This window comes from Prionailurus viverrinus, chromosome B3 (genome assembly GCF_022837055.1).
Source record: "Prionailurus viverrinus isolate Anna chromosome B3, UM_Priviv_1.0, whole genome shotgun sequence".
Taxonomy (NCBI): Eukaryota; Metazoa; Chordata; class Mammalia; order Carnivora; family Felidae; genus Prionailurus; species Prionailurus viverrinus.
In genome coordinates this window covers 125,080,996-125,097,725 of record NC_062566.1, presented here as the reverse complement: position 1 = coordinate 125,097,725, position 16,730 = coordinate 125,080,996, and positions in this window count along the sequence as shown.

The following is a 16,730-nucleotide window of genomic DNA, read 5'->3' as shown; positions in this document are numbered from 1 at the left end:
TACATTATATATATACATATATAATGTATATATATTTTTATATACATATATAAAATGTATATATATTTATATACATTTTATAATGTATATATATTTATATACACGTTATAATGTATATATATTTATATATACATATATGTACATAAACACACATATATGTATATATATGTTGTATATACATATATATGTACAGACACACATATATATGTATATACATCATACATATACATATACATATATACATGAGCATATATATATGTATACATACATACGTGTGTGTGTGTGTATATATATATATATATATATATATATATATATAGTTTCCCCCTTGGTTTTGAAGAAACCCTTCCCGAAAGTAGATGCTATGTTGTGATTCCACTGTTCCTACCCCATCCCCAATATCTTCACTGGCTCCCCATTAACTACAAGATAAAATCCCAGACACATAGGATTCTACCCCCTGGTTTTTTCCAATCCAAACATTTCCATTTGATGTTCATTTGATTCTTAATGAATATCTGTTCCTGAATACGCTTGTTTGTTTCACCTCTTTGCTCATACTTTTTCCTCTGACTGGGATGCCCTCCTGACTCTTCCGCATCTAATGAATATCTCCATTTGCCTCCAGTCTGAGCACAACTATGACCTCTTCCATGAAGCCCATTATTATTCAGGAAAATTGATCCCTCTTTCCTTCTGGCCACACTTTACCTTCCACTTGTACTTTGAACTTAACATATTTATTCTATTAAAAGAATTTTCCATGTCATAATCCAGGTGGTAGGGTATACCCAGAAAATATAAACATGGCTAGTCAAAAGTTAGTGCTCACTTTATTAATGTTTAGTGAATAAATGAATGTATAGAACATGGTGTTTAAATGCCAGTGAAAAATTTCAGGGCTGTATATCTGCTCTTTTAGTTTCTTACTTAAGGATGGATCCCTGTCCTTAGAAAATAAAAAAACCAAGAAGGCTTGGAATTAATAAAAATCAATACAAGATAAATAAAAACTATTTTAAAAGGGCTCAGATAGGAAAGTGGTGTGAAATGCAATGGCTTGTGATAACAGCAGTATTTTTCTGTGTCAATAATTTCTTTTTATTTATTGTTCATGAATATTATGACTCATGGTGTGTGAGGAAAGTGTCCTTCAGAACGTTTTACCCAGTTTTCTGATTCTGTTTGTAAACAAAGATAAAATAAGTTAAAGCAAAGTAAAAATGGTAATGAAAACGTCTTCGATGTAACCGAATGCGTGCATCACTCCAGATTTGGAAAAGACTACCTGTCTGATATTTTAGAAAATCTTATCTAACTTGGGAATCTCTTTGTGTTGTTGGTGTTTGATGTTGTTGTCTTGGCTTTGTTATTGTTGTTGCTGGTTTTTTGTTTTGTTTTGTTTTGTTTTTTTGCCAGTGGTTGGTGGTACTGCTAGTTCAGGTTTGATTCTCAGGCTGATTGTAGTTGAAAGTGAGTGCTTCCATGAAGCTGATGTCTTGCACTTGGCAGGTGCATTATTATCTCCACGGGAATGAGGTGAATGCCAGGAGGGTGCATGCTGTAGAATATGTTAGCATACATATATTTTTACATTTCACATTTTTCTCATTCACTCAAGTACTTAGCCTATCCACATGTTTTAGGACTTTCTGACTCTCTGAGCTCATCTTATAATAGTGCCAGAATCAGCAGACCCATGGCTAGGGTTACATGTGGAATAGCAGAAATCAAGGGCTCCCTAAAGTCTTGGAAAATTAAAGAATTAATGGAAATTCTCAGAATAGTGCTGGAGCAATGATAATTATTTGGTGATCCCAGTGCCAGAATAACTTAAGGATTTAATATAGGCTATATATTTTAATAGATAGTATGTCCTTTAACACCATCCCTTCTGAGCGGTAGAAGGAATCAAAATTCTCATTTGAGGTCTATTAAATGGTTTCAGAGTATAGAAGCAAGGTGGAAAAATATTTAGGGCTAGGGAGTACAGACTCTAATTTAAACAATGATCCTGCATGTTACTGCATTTCATCACACAATCTTTAATCAATGGCTGTCATAAAGTTTAAACAAGATTAATAATGGCAAAGACTCTGTTTTTTTCTTTTTTATATTAGCACAGCATTTGCTAACAGCAAGATGGTTGGCGGGAGTTGGGTACTTTATAAATGGGAGAACCAAGTTACAAAACAGATCCAGAAACAAAGGATTCAAACGCAAGTTGTTTATTTGGAACGTGGTCCTGGAAATACTGCATATTGACATGAGCAAGTAGAACAAGCAAAAGAAGGTCGGGGAAAACCAAGAAAACGTGTGTTATAAAGAAAACTCCCAACAGGGTGGATGGCAATTTAGCCCTGACAGGATTCCCTAGGAGTCAATGCATCATGTGACGCTCAGAGTCGTCCCAATCGAGGGTCGAGGCGGCCATTGCTACCTAGCACCTACTCCTGTCAGTCACTGGATGAAAGCTGATCTGGGGACTTTCCTCTCCTGGTACCGCCATAGACAGAATGGGTACCTGTGGCGGGACAAGAGACAAAGACGCTGGAAGTTGGGAGTTCGCTTTGTGGGTTCTGACATGTGAGACCCAAGGGCATGTGGGTCTGGTTTTGTCAACCTTGCTTCTATCTGCTGACAACATTCATTCGATCAGAAATGGGTCTGTAAATACCAATTTCTACTGTAATAATGGGTGAAACCCCCTCTAAGAAGGCACGTTCCCAACAGGGCTTCTAGCAACATCCATAACAATGTCATCATTATCACTTCTTAAGCAATTCATGGATGGCTCAAGAGTTATAATAACAAGACCATGGTGAAATACTGTGGAAGACACCATAATCATGGCCAACACCCAACAAAGAGAAATAGCATTCACATAGCCCTCCTAAAAATCCATCAATTGTAATGTAATTATTGTAAGTCTTATGATTCATGTTGATGAAAATATAATAGGTATTGAATAATACATATTTGTGGAGTAAATTATTAATATTTTTGTTGTTATTTACTATTCCGATTTTGCTTACAAAATCACATGATGCAGCTTTTATTCTAGAAAGAGTACGTACACTTCCTAGGCCACGCTGGGATTTCTTTATCTGAATTTACCTGGAGATTGACCAGCAAGTATATATTTGGACTCTGTGATATTGGTAAAGATGTTTATAGGTATGCTATATCATCACTTATATCATAATGGGCTCTTTAAATTTCAGTGATGTTCTGATGAAATTTCTTGGCCAGAGCCTTTTTCTAAGATCATTTTCTACATCAACTTGTAGTCAGTTAGGAGGTGGTATTTAAGACTGCTATGAATGTCACAGAGCAAACAAGACAATGCATTTGCCAAGTAATTCTGTGAAAATCAGTATGAAGAGAGGAGTCCTGGCTCATTAGTGCAAGCAGGAACTTCCCCATGAAGTTGCTGATTTTACCGGAAAATTTTAATCTAACCACTCGCAGACCAAATTGATGTTAGATGCTTATCAATACGTTGCACAATTTTCGTTTCTCTTGGTCTTGCTTTTCATCTCTTTCATATTTATATTGTTATATATGCACTTTTGTGACTCATATCAGAACATTGTTTCGAAGGAAATAATTGATCCCAGAGCTTATCATGGCAAATTTAGATATTCAAAGATGCTCATGAGAGAGCAAGTCTCTTCCTCTGTGAACTGTATTTTCTTATCTTTTAAAGATAAATACCCAGCCAATAAATTCAAAAAAGGGATTACCCTTTTTACGGTGAGGGAAAGTGCTTGTCCTAATCACACAATCCATTTATTTTTAAAACACAGGCTATGGTGGCTCAGTCAGTTGAGCATCTGACTCTTGATTTAGGTCGTTGTGGCAGCTTGTGGGTTCGAGCCTGGAGTCAGGCTTCTCACTGACAGTGCAGAGCCTGCTTGGGGTTCTCTCTCTCTCTCTCTCTCTCTTCCCCTTCCCCATTCGTGTGCATGTGCTCTTTCTATCTTTCTCTCAAAATAAATGAATAAATAAATAAATAAATAAATAAATGATAAAATAAAATAAACCACAATCTACACATACGGTTTCACACTGGTTTTTTGAGCAGCTCTCCCTTCCTGTTCTTGTATAGATTTGTTACAAAATGATGTTCGCTTCCTCATCCAATGAGAGATGGTTGTTTTTACTTGATTGCTTTTGTAACAGGAGAGTAAAGGAAAAGATGAAGTCCAGTCCGCTCAGAGGTTTCTTTGGTTTTGTATTGTTGTTGTTGTTGTTCTGAAATTCCTCTGGTGTCACGAAAGGAAATGTTTGATATGTGTCTATGATTGTAGTCTGGAGACTAGGTTCCCAAGGGAGCTGTGCATTCAATTGGCCCATTTCTATCTCCGAGTGGCAAAGAGAAATGACTCAGGTGAGGGCGCGGGTATCAGTTCTCGACTCTTTTAAGTCTCCACCGACAACAAACACGCATGGGAACAATCAAGCAAACATCAGCACCATTCTGAACGTCAAGATTGGATAGAAACCAAATTCATTGTACTTCCATGAAGCAGTCACTTGACAAATCCATCTTTCTGATTGGGAAGTTTTACTGAATTGAAGGGAAAAATTAACTTCCTATGTCCACTATATCAAGGACCTGGATGCCCAATGAAATCTTAAAAGCAAACAAACAGACACACAAAACCATTTGTTTATTTATCCATTTGTTCTCTGCATAAACGGATGGATTGGGGCGTTCAGATTTTGAACATGAATTTAAGAAGTTCCATCTGTAGAATCATGTATTTCAGAGAGAAGCCTTCATTTCTCTTCGATTCATATTCCCAAAATCTGTCACATATGGAAAGTTTCATTTTTCAGTGGAATTCTTATTATCAAAGACAGCTTTTCTGAGGAAAGCAACACTTTTTTTTTAGACAAAGCCAATTTGTTTGCATATAAAATATGATGTGAAAATTAATATTGTACTGTGTTTGCAACACTGTGAAAATACTGGAATTTTATTTTGACTAATTATACATCTTAACTTACATGTAATGAAACGTTTAGCTGAGACATATTCTTGCTGTGCACTTTCTTTTAAAGTAGAGGTGTGAGTTTTTCTATCTTGGCTGTGTTCCAATTTGTGCAATAAAATTACATTTTCTTTTTAAAAAGTCCTCTGCTTTAAACTACTTTCATTTTCTTATCTAGAGTTAGTATTTATTGAAGAGATGGTTGCAGATCACAATAAGATGATATGGGCCACATGGGCTGTAGAATTCTTTGAAATTAAAAAAAAATGGTTATTTTATATATTTTGAAAGTTACAAACTTACAGCCTTGTAGGCTAATATGTCCTGAGGACTCTTTCTGTATGGACCTCTAGCTAAGAATAGTTTCTACAATTTAGATGATTGATAATAAAAGAATATTTCATGACATAAAAATTCCATGAAATTCTATTTTCACTGTCCGTAAGTAAGATTTTATGGGAACACAGTTGTGCTCATTTATGTACACATTGTTTACAACTTTTGTGCTATAACACAAAACGATTGAATAATTACAACAGAGGCCATGTGGCCAGTAAAACCTAAAATGTGAACTTTTTGGCTCTTCACAGAAAAAAAATGGTCAATCCTGATCTCTCTCTCTCTCCTATACATATATAGGTATACATGGATCATATACGTATAGATCTATCATAGGTTTATCAACGTTTTTATTTATTTTTGGGACAGAGAGAGACAGAGCATGAACGGGGGAGGGGCAGAGAGAGAGGGAGACACAGAATCGGAAACAGGCTCCAGGCTCCGAGCCATCAGCCCAGAGCCTGATGCGGGGCTCGAACTCGCGGACCGCGAGATCATGACCTGGCTAAAGTCGAACGCTTAACCGACTGCGCCACCCAGGCACCCTATCATAGATTTATCTATCACTTATCTATGATCTGTCATGGATCTATGATCTATCCTAGATTATCTAAATCTATCTATGATCTCTCTATCACAGTTCTAATAACTGTGGTCTATGTATCTACATTCTATCTGCAGACATCTAGCTATCTATACCTACATATCTATGATCTATTATAGATCAATCTATACCTATACATCCATGACTTATCTATGATGCATTTATATCTCTGTCTATAATGCATCTATTTACATCTATATCTCTGTATCTATAGAAGAAAACCAGAGAGAGAAGGATTAACCATTTAATAAAAAATTTGTAACTGCCCTTTAATATAAAATGTGTTTGGACATGTTTATATTAGTATGGAGAACGAAACTTATAGCAATTACTATTCTTGATGTAATTTACACTTGGTGTAAATTACACGCTAAATATTTATTTAGCAGACAGGAGGCTCCATTGTGTTTCCTCATGAACACATCACTAGCCCATCCTCGTTTAGGTAGATCTATGCTTCCAGGCAAAGACGTGGTTTACACCGTCAGCCAGACTCTGAAGTTTAAATGAACTCCTTTTCCACATGCCGTTTTTCTAGCTCTCACACAGCCTCACACAGCCTCATAAAAAGCTTTAAATTTACTACATTTCTAGAAGGATACAGTTTGTGCAGTAGGTAACTGTCACATTCTATATAGACATTGGTGAAATATATTCACACAGCAAATCAGCTATTCCTCTCCTTTGACCAGAAATGGAAAATTATTTGATCACATAAAAACCTTCTGATTTTATTTTATATTTTCATCGCTGAAAATATAAAGTGGACTGGAGACCTGGGTATTTGTTTCTTTTAAAATGACCTTCCACTAATTCTAATGGCAAAATAGCAAATATTTATGCAGAGAGGACGATTCTTGTTTGTTTCATGGTGATAGCCTCTTTCTGAACTAGGAAAACCACACAGAATGGATGTTTTGGGTTCTTATCCTATGTGCCTAGGAAGTGCTATTTGGGGAATAATCTTAGAAACGTATTTCACACTTTATTTTGTGTGTGGTATGGACTAATATTAAATTGGCCAGAGGCAGATATTTTGGATATTATTTTTTCTAAATAACTGTCACTCAAGACTTGTACTTAAGAATACTTGATATAAGTGGATGGTATTTTACAACTGTAATGAATAAGCAAACACACTTAGTTTTCAAAAATAATTCTTACTAGATAATTCAGGCTAATATCAAGATGATCTGGTTAGTGAAGACATTAACTATCTTTAATGATTTAAAATTTTTAATATTTATTTATTTCTGAGAGAGAGATTGACCGAGTGTGAGTGGAGGTGGGGCAGAGAGAGGGAGACATCAAATCCGAAGCAGGCTCCAGGTCCTGACCTGTCAGCATAGAGCCTGATGTGGGGCTTGAACTCAGAAACTGTGAGATCACGACCTGAGCCAAAGTCAGACACTCAACAGACTGAACCAGCCAGGAACCCCTCCTCTAATGATTTTAAATACAATGGTGTTACAGACTTTTAAAAGTCTGCTAAAATAAATAGCTTTCGTTTCTTATTCTGAGATCGCCTTGCAGGTAGGCTAATATGATAATAAGGACCCTGAAATCGTTATTTGCTCTGTGTGCTCTTAATTATCATTTTCCTGTGTTGAATGAACCGAAGATAAAGATCAACCTTTTAGATCTGAAGGTGAAGTGTAATCTTTGGGAACGTTGGGAAGAGGCATAAAAGGAAATGGGGGGATTTACATTTCAGAACATTGCCCGATCCTGGGGACACAGAAGCTAAAGCCAAGGCCAGGAAGACACAGTGGACCTTGCTGCCATCCTGCTAGAATCATCCTTCCCCTGCAGATGGTCTGTTCAGCTAATCCCATTTGGGGCCCAGCTATTTCCTGTCTGTACCCACAAACACTTCAGAACCATCTTTATTTGAACACGGCAACATTGAGGCTTGTCTGCAGGCTACCTAGTTCTCTACTGGGGAGGGAATTTGTCCAAAGTTGGACAGGCTTGTGGCACCTGGGTGTCTCCGTCGGTTGAGTGTCTGACTTTGACCCAGGTCATGATCTCATGGTTCGTGAGTTCGAGCCCTGCCTCGGGCTCTGTGCTGACAGCTCAGAGCCTGAAACCTGCTTTGGATTCTGTGTCTCCCTCTCTCTCTGCCCCCCCACCTGCTCACGCTGTCTCTCTCTGTCTTTCAAAAATAAATAAATGTAAAAAAATAAATACAATAAATAGAATTAATCTTAAAAAAGTGTGTTTTTAGGAGAAAAAGTATTATTTGATTTCTCACAGTATGTGATATCTTGAACGTCCTGTTAAACTTAAAAGGTATTTGCTTTTGTCTTTCAAAAACACCTGCTTAAGAAAAGAGTAACTGCAAAAAGAGGTAAAAATGTTGATTTAAATATATGTGACAAAGATTGCCTCTTTCAACCCCTTGGATGCATATACATGTGAACAGTAGATTTGTTTTTCTTACCAGATTCTATGCATAGATTAAAAAAAAAGAGCCCCTAAACATTGTTCTCATTAAGTTTTAGACACACATAAGTTATACCTACATTTTCTGTTGTAAACTGTGAGAATGAATCCATCATGTGACCATATATACAACAGCTAGGTTCTTATCCAAAAATGCTTTGGGATTATAAAGCAGTTTTCAATCCCAACTTGTGTTTGACTAACAAAATCCTTGGGTTGGTTAGGGCTCAAACCACCACTGACTTCTAAGATAAATTAGTTTCATTTTTATTTTTATTACTGTATTGCCAGCTTCTCTTCCAAATTACATTTTTAATAAACTTGATCTATAGCCATTTTGAAGGGTGAAAGCCCATAAACACATCTTTCTGTTTTAATTGCCCTTATAAAGCATTTACTCAAAAGAGCAGTTTTTCTTCCCAATTGTGTTACCAGTTTTTACAAGTGAATCTGCCAGCCTCTCAAGATTAACTGAGTTCAGCGGTGAAAATGACTCATATGTTGTGGGACATTAAGATATTCACACTTAAATTTGGACTAAAAAAAAAAAGATTGCTTTTTCAGGGAGGCTGTGGGATAACCACAGTAACGTTAATATTCTTATTTCTTTATAGTAACATGTATATTATATTCTACCAATCATGACCCCATTGTCAGATTGATGCTGTCTATAACTTTCAGGTAAAGAATCACACCTTTTGTCATAGAGCAACAGGCCTGAGCAAGTTTTCTACTCTTATTAATGCATATACTCCTCCCCAGGTGATCTCATCCGGAGTCATGAACTTACACTGATCTCAGTGCTCACGACTCCCATGTGTTGATCCCCACCCTGATTGGCCCATGGGTGCTGGTATATGTAGCCCCCTGCCTCTTCTCCTTGAATGTCTAACTGGCACTTGAACTCAGCATGTCCAGCTTGGAACTCCTGAGCCCAATGGCATCCTTTCTTCCCCATCTTAGTCCACAGACCCAACATTTAATATTCAGACCCCAAACCTTGGAGGAATCTTTGACTCCTTTTTATCTCTCCCTTCTTCTTCATGTAATCCATTAATGATTCTGGTGGATGCTATTTTCACTGTACAAGCAGGTACACACAGAATCTGACCATGTCAGAGTATCTATTCTGTTAACACTTGGACTGAGCCACAGACTTCTTTCACCTGGACTGAAATACACTACCAACAGATTTCCCTGCCTCCAGTCAGTTCCCCAAATACCATTTGGGGTGACATTTGATAATGTACATTAGACAATTTCACTCTCTTACTCAAAAGTTGTCAATGGTCTCCATCATGCTCAAAATGAAATTGAAGCACCGTGTGCTATCAATGCCTACATGAACAAATAGCTATTTCTTGTTCCTCACCTTCTTCCTTCCTCCTCCTTATTACATTGCTCTGTGCACGATGACCGTCATGCCTTTTGAAAGTAACCCAAACCCATTGCTGTCTTGGGCTGGCTGCGTACAGTATGGGGTCCCCCAGTAGGCAAACAGGACACAGCTGGAAGCCACAGCATTCCTTTTGTGGATTTTGGGTGTGTGGGGTGCAAGGGGGGGGGTAAGTGCGGGTCCAGATGGAGGGGCAGGAAGAGGATGGACTGGAATTCCTTGAGCATCATGGGAAGCTCAGAGGATGGCAGCATCCTCTGCTGCCTGGACCACTCCTCCCACATGCAGCCTGGTCTCTCAGGATCTTGGGATTTCTACGGAACTGGTAAGGGGGTTTGGGGATGAAAAAGTCCTGAGTGCTCCAGGTACAGAAGTCTCCTTATCCCAGGAGTCTGGCTCATGCCAACTATCAAGCAAACCCCAATCCTCACGGATGCCCTTCTCCCTCTCAGCTTCTGTTCTTTTCTGTCTGGAACACTCTTCCCAAGGTTTTTGGTTCATGTAATTTCTTACTTCATGTTTCAACTCCAATATCAACTTCCTGTGGAGGACTCTTTTCTTTAATATAGCACTTTTATTGCATCTTAGCATTTTACAATCTTACCCTTCTAAATTTTTTCTACGCAGTTCTTATCACTCTGACCTCTTATCATATTCATTTATTTTTCCATTTTTTTATTTATTTTTTGCCTGTATCAATAGAATGTCAGCTCCATGGAAGAGGGGAGGTAGTCTTTTTTCCCCAATGTACTTGTTGATCTTTTGAAAGAAGAAATTAATCCCCTTCATGTTCAAATACTTGATTCCACTACCATGAAGATGGCCGCTAAATACCAGGTGTGGAAATATAAATTAAACCTAAGCACTTTAATACAAGGCCCAAGATGGCAAATGTACTTCCTGCCATGGTCACCATTCCCTCATGAATTGCAGAGATACAGAAGGGGAGGTAGGGAAAAAGTAGGAAGAGAAATGTGAATACATTGGTATTCCGGGACAGACATCAGATATTGACAAGACGTGGAGTCAAAACTAAAAGTCAAACATGAACATCTCCCTTCTGGTGGCACATAGAAAGGCAATTGGGTTACACTGCAAAGAGAAGATATGGACCCCGTTGACTTTTTATTTTTGATCTGCTATACAAACTCAGGAGTTACAGTGGAAGGAATGTCTGGGTCCCCCCAAAATTCTTAGGTTGAAATTCTATACCCCTAACGTGATCTGTATTAGGAAGTGGAAGCTTTGGGAGAGAGGTCATGATGGTGGAGTCCTCAAGATGGGAGAATTGCCCTTATAAGAGGTCAGAGAGGTAGCTAGCTCTCTTTGCCCCTAAGTGTGCATCCGGGAAGTCAGCTGCCTGCAACCTAGAAAGGGGTCCTCACCAGGTCTCTACCAGGCTGGCACCTTGATCTCAGACTTCTAGCCTCCAGAACTGTGAGAAGTGAATTTCTGTTGTTGATAAGCCACTGGTTTATGGAATGTAGTCATAGCAACCTGAACTGAGACAACAGGCATATCTCAGAAGTTGCAAAAGTTCCTTAGAAATATTTTAACAATGTTTGCTCCTCATTCCACCTCTGGAATTTTGCGACCTTAGCTCCAGAAGTCTCTGATCAGGTTAACATATTTTGTAGCATGGTGACTGGGAGCGATGAGCTCTCTGTTTCAAAAGTGAGAGGAGAAATATTGACTTGCCTCAGATGCACAGTAAAAAAATTATTTTCAAGATCATCAGGATTGCTGATGAATGAACAATAGGGTTTAGGAGACATCAGTCTTGCCTAATTTATTTCAATGTGCTTACAAGGCATTGCTTTAAGAACTTATTGTTAATTTACCTGGATGTTATCAAAACATTTAGTGTTGCTTAAGCCTCTTGGTCAGAGAAACTTGAACGACACAGCATCTACATCACATCATCTTCAAAAAGTTAAGTGATATAAGACACTTTAGAAAACTGTCCGGTATATGGCAAACTGGGTAAACATTGGTGATTATGATTATTAATGCATTAATATAATTATAAATATTAATATAATAATTTATTGTAATAGCAATGTTTAATACTTTAGACAATTTTAGCTCTGGTTCATATAACTATTTACATTCTTAATGTGTTTACAATAGTCTTTTCTTGAGGTATTAACTGATGTCTAAATTGCCATAGATTCTGAAAGTTCCAAAGTTCCAAAAACTTTCTATGTTATAAAAATCACTTAAAGTCAACTTCAATTAGTCTAATTTCTGCCTGTAAAAGTGATTTGACATTAGTATTTACTTTTGATCCATGCTGTCAAGTTAATATAAATATATTAACAGATTTATAAATATATATATATACACATATATATGTGTGTATATATATGTATGTTTATACGTATATATATATATATATATATATATATATTTCTTGCATTTTTACCATAGAAAAATCAGGAAACCCACAAAGAAAAAACATTGCTTTATAATATTTTCATGCAACTCACTACTGTGTTCCTGCAAAATTTTATTTTATTGTAGGCATAAAAATGTTACAAAAGTACAACTTTGCAAAAGTAGCATCATGTCTACAGTATCTGTTAATTTATTTGCTAAAATATATTTTAAAATTAATTCTATGTAAGCTTCATTTTATTATTTTTGCCATTCAATTACATCACCCTGGCACTTAAAATGATAGTATGCCTTTACCATCAAAGTACAGGCACCATTTTTTCAAGGGAAAGGAAAAGGATTGTCCCCTCAGGCAAATCCTCTAATGTGACCTTCCAGGATCCCTCAAGGAATGACAACATTCCAGGTATACCATTCCCAGGGTGATCTTTGTGGCAGGACGGTGCTCAATGTCATAGTTTAAGGATATCAGATTCTTTAATTATATAGAGTGGCTATGATATACTTGAATAGCAGCAAGAGAAAAGTCAAGTAACACTTAATCTATTTTAATTATGTATTATTCAGAAATAACTCTTTCCCTAACAAGAATTCAGGCCCCAAGTCGCAGCTCTGTGCCATTGGCATGGGTGTTTGACCCACAGCTCAGCTCCCGAGGATTCAGGTGCTCAGACACACCTTTGTGTGATATTGCACAGGATTCTCTTTAAATGATGAGTGGAAATCATGCCAACAGGTTTTTTTTCTTTTCCTTTTTTTATTTGTTGCAGCCTCCTGCTCTACAGACAATACACCCATCCTTCAACTATACAGCTTCAATGTAATTGTATTTCCCTTTATTTCTCACTTTTATGTCTTTGTTTTGAAAGGCAATGGTGTGTAGATAAAAGCTTAGGAGTAAGACAGACAGTGAATTGAATTTTAGCTCTACATTTGCTTGCTGTGTGACCTTGGACGAGTTATTTAACCTACCTAATTCTTGGGTTTCCAACTTGTAAACTGAGAGGATGATATTGTTTATAATTTAGTTGTGAAATTTGAATAATAGAAGGCACCCAGATCGTCTGTCACCCTATGCAGCCTCAATAAAACTTTCTTCTCTCTCCTTTTATTGTGCTGCCCTGTCTCCATATTTTGCTGTGATCTTGCCACATATTTTACATTTCCTTATCTCTTTTCCTTTCATTATTTCCCGAATGATCTCAGCTGCATAAGATATGACAAGGCCCATCCAGCTTAGCATTTCATCTTTACATGTATTTTCTCTAAAATTCGACGTTTCCCACCCCCCCCCCCACCCCGGGAAAAATTCTGAAGATTTCACATAGAAGTACATAAAAACCAGCTTCACTTCAGTCCCTTATCAATTTAATTTATGTTCCATCTTTCCATGGTGAAAGGGACCTGATATATAACCTATTCCCCCGCATTCCAAACTTAACTGACATGCCATCTTCCTGCAAGATTTCCTTGACCTGAGCGGTGTGAAATAACGTTAGCGATGCTCGCCTTTGTCGTGACACCAGATACCTTGTGACCCAGAACGGCATGGGCTTTATCATATCTTTTGTTACACTAGCATCTTTTCCAGGGAAACCATTTTCATCAGCCACACTGACGTTTGCCAGTTCCGGTTTCTGATATCTTCCCAAGCAGCCTTCAAAAATATCATCAGAAGACTCTTCTTTTGGTGTATTAGCTGTTTCATTTTTGCTCAAAGCATTTCTTTAACTGAACTAAGGTGTTCAGTGTAAGGTCAGACCACAGAGCCTGGGGACACGTCTCTTTTTCAGCTCACGGGTTGCCCGGTTTCCAGGTGTGAGGTCTCGCGGCGAATCCATGAGTTCTTCGTGCTTGGCTTTCCTGGTGGGAATCCACACGCATTTCTTTAAAAATCTCTCTTTACATGTGAAGAAGCTTAATTATTCAACGTCTTCGTCTACGTCTTTTTGCCCCATCCACCGTACTCTCTGAACGCAGCACACTCTCTTTATGAACACAGTAGGAAGTTTGTGAAGGGCGCCTGTATTTTCGACTCAACGTTCTTTCCTTCATTTCTTCTCTTTGAGCTTATCCACACAGATGATCATTTCGCTCTTGGATTTGTGCTCCGGTCTCAACCTTGTTTTCTCCCTGCTGCTCTCATTAAATGCACTTGAAACTGGAAATGGCTTGGTTGCTATTAATTCTTCTGCCTTCTCTCCTTCTTGAGCAGTTCCTCTGGAATTGTCTTTATCACTCCACTGGACTCTGATGTCCTGACAAAGGAAGGAAGTTTTTCCTCACTGTGATATTTCCTCCGGTAGTGGAAGCATCGTCCTGCTCTGCAGGAGTGTCTTTGCCTTTCAAGTACCTTTTCCAGTTTATCCAGCTTTTAGGGAAGCTATTGGCGTGATGATTTGACAGGGCAAACTTTTCTGTTTTCTCTAATACATCAGCCCTAAACATCGTGGACTCCCACTTTGTTAAGTATTTTTCCAGTCTTTATGCAGGTGTGTACATGTAAATATCTTAAATTCTGTATCTGCTTCAGACTAATTTGATATATTTTCATCTTCTGTTTAGTTTTAGTTATTTCTAGCCCTGTCATTTCCCCCCTCCATGAATCTTACATGCTGTCCAAATGAGAACATTGTTCTTCTTTAAGGAAAGGAGATATATCCTTAAGTAACCTACCCATTTGTGTTTCTTGGTGCCATTGGCAAGGGACAAGCAGGAGCCTGCAGCATGTATATTCAGCTGAACCTCCCTTTTCCCACAACTTACCTCCATAATCATGTGACTGACGCTTGGTGCGCCTCTCAGAGGCTCCCCGTGCCCTGTCCAGCTAATGCGATGGCTCCAAATCCTGTCATTCTTTTGCTTTGTTGTTACTTCATTGTTACCTCTATTTCTTAGACTCACAATATTGTTACACTTTTGTTTCATTGTTACTTCATTGTTACCTCTATTTCTTAGACTCACAATATTGTTACACTTTTGTTTCATTGTTACTTCATTGTTACCTCTATTTCTTAGACTCTGAATAAAACAAGTTTATTGACATTGGACTCCAAAAGCTCTAACTCAGGCTTCTGTTTCAAATACCTGCTTTTGTGGTTCTCTTTTTAGCTGATAAGCTCACATGTCCTATTTGTCCTCCAGCATTTTATACCAAACATCCTCTCCCCTAGCCAAGCAACCTCAGGAACCACAGATCCCTCAGATTCATGACGCATAATGTTTCTCCCTAATCTCCTCTTTTGTTGTTGTTGTTGTTGTTGTTCAGACTTGAGTTTCACTTAGCATGGACTTTTTTGTGTGTTTTTGGTCATCATTCCTTTTACTTATTTAGCCATGGATTTGTTACCTCTCTTATGCCCTGTCTTTCCTTCCTCTGTAATCTTCAGCACATTTAAGTCTCTAATGTGTGTGTTCTCCTTCCTTCTAAGGAAGCTCTGCCTTTTCTTTCTTTTCTTTCTATACCTCTGAATCATCACTTGATATTTCATTTGCTTTTGTTTTTCTTTCTTCTTTCACTACTACAACCCACAATTCTTCTATTTTAATATTTCCTTCATCTTGCTGACGCTAATTTTTTACTGGCTTCTGTCTCAAAGTGCCCCTGAAAAATTTTCCATATCCAGTAAGTTCTGGGACCTCCCTCTTATTATGGCATGCTTTTAAGAATTTGCATACACATGCCACTTTTCACTGAAAAGATTATAGAAAGCACAGTAACAGCAGCCACTAATATTTATTGAGGGCTCGCCAACATTTATTGAGAGCTTACTATATATAGGCCAGTCCCTCTGCAAAGTGTTTTACCTGGCAGAATTCTCTGGAAGGTACCATTAGCCCTTCATCTCACAAATGAGAAAAGTGAGTTTTGCTGATGACATTGTGCAAGTCAGGTGTAGGTTGCGAGCAAAAGGCTGACCTGGGATTCCAACCAGTCTAACCTCAGAGCCCACCCCCCCAAGAGTGACCCTTTCCCTGAGTTGAAGCTTTGTCTAAACAGCATTATGATATGGGGCAAAATGTGAAATTAAAGGCTGACAGAGGCATTCAGCTAATGTGCTAGAGGTAGGGAGAGAATGTAGAAGCTTGGAAAACACACTTATCAAAATGGTACAGCCGCCCCCAAAGTCCAGCTGAGAGCTAGCTGCTATGTGCTTCTGGAGAGAGTCTTGGTATTTGCCAGAATTACTGGTTGGCCAAGAGAGCTAGAAATCCAAATATTTTGTGTGTCGATTTTCCCATTAGAAAAGTTGCTTCTAAATGAAATCAAACAAACAACAAAATGTGAGGCCAGCAAACTAAAGATCATCTGCATGCATGATGTGATCCATAGGCTTCTCATTGGAAGCTTCTCCTGTACAAGGATTTGCACTCACCTTCTGGGGGAGTGCAGTGTAACCAGGAAATTTAGAGTGCATTCACCACCCTCCCCTTTCATTGTATCACATTGCATATTTGATGAAAGTAATCAAGTTGTTCAAAAATACATCAAGTGAAAAGTAACACTTCTCTTTCAATCTGTTCCTCTCTCTGCTGTTCTTTCCCAGTT